This window comes from Neoarius graeffei, chromosome 24 (assembly GCF_027579695.1).
Source record: "Neoarius graeffei isolate fNeoGra1 chromosome 24, fNeoGra1.pri, whole genome shotgun sequence".
Classification (NCBI taxonomy): domain Eukaryota; kingdom Metazoa; phylum Chordata; class Actinopteri; order Siluriformes; family Ariidae; genus Neoarius; species Neoarius graeffei.
The window spans coordinates 57,780,069-57,783,396 of NC_083592.1; the positions used below are offsets into that span (position 1 = coordinate 57,780,069).

At 43.3% G+C, this 3,328-nt stretch overlaps 1 non-coding gene across 1 annotated transcript; it reads left to right on the forward strand.

The window, feature by feature from the left end:
- Positions 1 to 2,635: 2,635 nt before the first annotated feature.
- On the forward strand, positions 2,636 to 2,742 carry LOC132872957 (U6 spliceosomal RNA). Its single transcript, XR_009651510.1, has one exon. It is a non-coding gene; the product is annotated as a U6 spliceosomal RNA (small nuclear RNA).
- Positions 2,743 to 3,328: the final 586 nt, after the last annotated feature.

A 3,328-nucleotide genomic window follows, 5' to 3' on the forward strand; every position in this document is an offset into this window, starting at 1 on the left:
AGCCTGGTGCAGGTCTACAATTTTGTTTCTGGTGTCCTTTGACAGCTCTTTGGTCTTGGCCATAGTGGAGTTTGGAGTGTGACTGTTTGAGGTTGTGGACAGGTGTCTTTTATACTGATAACGAGTTCAAACAGGTGCCATTAACACAGGTAATGAGTGGAGGACAGAGGAGCCTCTTAAAGAAGAAATTACAGGTCTGTGAGAGCCAGAAATCTTGCTTGTTTATAGGTGACCAAATACTTATTTTACCGAGGAATTTACCAATTAATTCATTAAAAATCCTACAATGTGATTTCCTGGATTCTTTCCCCCCATTCTGTCTCTCATATGATGAAAATTACAGGCCTCTCTCATCTTTTTAAGTGGGAGAACTTGCACAATTGGTGGCTGACTATATACTTTTTTGCCCCACTGTGTGTGTGTGTGTGTGTATATCTCATCTCATCTCATTATCTCTAGCCGCTTTATCCTGTTCTACAGGGTCGCAGGCAGGCTGGAGCCTATCCCAGCTGACTATGGGCGAAAGGCGGGGTACACCCTGGACAAGTCGCCAGGTCATCACAGGGCTGACACATAGACACAGACAACCATTCACACTCACATTCACACCTACGCTCAATTTAGAGTCACCAGTTAACCTAACCTGCATGTCTTTGGACTGTGGGGGAAACCGGAGCACCCGGAGGAAACCCACGCGGACACGGCGAGAACATGCAAACTCTACACAGAAAGGCCCTCGCCGGCCACGGAGCTCGAACCCGGACCTTCTTGCTGTGAGGCGACAGCGCTAACCACTACACCACCATGCCGCCCGTGTGTGTGTGTATATATTTATATATAAAAATAAACACACACGCACAGTCTACCTGTAATGTGCAATTTTTCCAAGCCTCTCAATAAGGCAATATTTCTATACTTTTTCACGGTAGATAATGCAAATAGCCCTCTGTATTTAATCTTTCGTTTGTCTAATTTTTATTTCAGTTTTATTTGTTATCTGTATGACATTTTCTTGCTACTGTAACGTGATTTTCCCTGATGTGGGATGAATAAAGTGAATCTAATCTAATCTAAAAAGACATTTTTAGGCTACCCTAATGTCATGTATTTTTAACACAATAACTGAATAATCAGCTCTGTAACAAAGTATGGATTAGAAAATATTAACATTTCTAGGCATTATAATGTATATAACGGCTGAATATGAAATGGCTGGTAAAAATGTTGAGTGGCTGGTAGATTTTAGAATTTACCTGCCACAGTGACAGGTGAATGAAAGTTAATTTCCTTCCCTGCTGCATGGTCTTAAAAAGAAAAAAAAAGCATCAAAATTGAATCGTTTGTGTCTAAAATTACAGTGAATTATCTCATCTCATTATCTGTAGCCGCTTTATCCTGTTCTACAGGGTCGCAGGCAAGCTGGAGCCTATCCCAGCTGACTACGGGCGAAAGGCGGGGTACACCCTGGACAAGTCGCCAGGTCATCACAGGGCTGACACATAGACACAGACAACCATTCACACCTATGGTCAATTTAGAGTCGCCAGTTAACCTAACCTGCATGTCTTTGGACTGTGGGGGAAACCAGAGCACCCGGAGGAAACCCACGCGGACAACATGCAAACTCCGCACAGAAAGGCCCTCGCCAGCCATGGGGCTCGAACCCGGACCTTCTTGCTGTGAGGCGACAGCGCTAACCACTACACCACCATGCCACCCCACAGTGAATTATGTGACCAGTAAAAACTATAATGACTTGAGAGAATGAAGTGAAAGGAAGTATTGTACAGCCTTTGTGTTGGATAGATAGATAGATAGATAGATAGATAGATAGATAGATAGATAGATAGATAGATAGATAGGAGGAAGAAATATACGAAACAGAAAGATACACTGTACAAGAGAAAAACTGAAATAATCTCCGTTGAAATAATTATAGGAGTAAAAGAGCCGTTCAAAAAATGATCAGAAACTGGACTGGAAAAGGGGGGAAAAAATAATAATAATTACAGTGAAGCAGAGCGCCAAAAAGATATGTAAGGAATGGGGGTAAAGGTGAGAAAATAAGAGGAGGTAATGAAAAGGGGGGGAAAGTCAGGAGATACTTTTCTTGGGGCAAGTTTGATTGGATACGACGGTTTAACACATAAACCAAATACACACCATGTGAGTGGTAGGATGGCGGCCAGATGGCTTCACTCCTCTCTACAGCAGGGAATAGGCTCTGAGCTCTCCAGAGTTTATATACAACTCAGTGGTCCAAACTGAACACGTGCGATATGCTTGGTGTGTGTTCTCAGAGAGAACGGAAGGGGAGGAGTGTGTGATCTTGAGAACAAAGGATTGATGACATTACCATATAGAGAACCAATCAGAACACCAGCAGCTGCTGAAATCTCCATATTCCCAGCATGCACCTCTGCAGTCTGAGACACAAAATGAAAAAGTATAGGATTTTGAAGTGTTTAATAGTTAATTTGGAGGATTATTATATCTGTAAAGTCCATGCAGTGTGTGTGGATTCAGATCAGTTCTGTGAGTCTCCTGAAGGAACTTGGTGTTTCCCCACTCACCCTGGCCAGGAACCGTTGTGAGGAACCGCAGTATTTATAGCGGCTGTTTAGGTGGTGTGTTTGTGCTTGCTACGGCAGCACATATACTAAAATTGGAACGATACAGAGAAGATTAGCATGGCCCCTGCGCAAGGATGACACGCAAAATCGTGAAGCGTTACCATATTTTTTTCCTCTTTTTCATAACCCTAACCAGAGCCGGTCCCCGGAGAGTCTAAAATAATTACTGACACCAACTTAAAGACAAAAAGTTCAGTTCAGTTCATTCCCGTAAACGCATTGTGGTCATAGGGAGGCATGAGAAATGCTGACATAGCTGTCTATGTCATGGTAGATGCTGTCATTGCTGTCTTTCTCCACTTTGGCCTGTCCTTGACTTCACACAGCAGGCTGTTCATACCCTGTCCAGTCCAAGCCTTGACATCGTCTGTCCAGCATTTCTTGAAGAGGAATCTGTGCAGCTCGGGCCGTGATCGGTCAATTCTCGGGATTGCAGTAACACAGCGAGAAATTACACGGTGTTTTACTGAAAAAAATCGCTATATTTTCAAACAAGAAACTGTATCGCTGATAAAATGGACATACCGTGAAGTGATTTAAAGACTTATCCAACCCGAAAACCACAGTAAACAGCGAAGAAATCGGATATGCTAGAAATGCGCGCTCTGTGCAGCTCAGTATTGGACAAAGTCGAGCTGTGATTGGTCAATTGATGGAGCGCACTAAGTCGGGCTGTGATTGGGCAATTCTCGGTC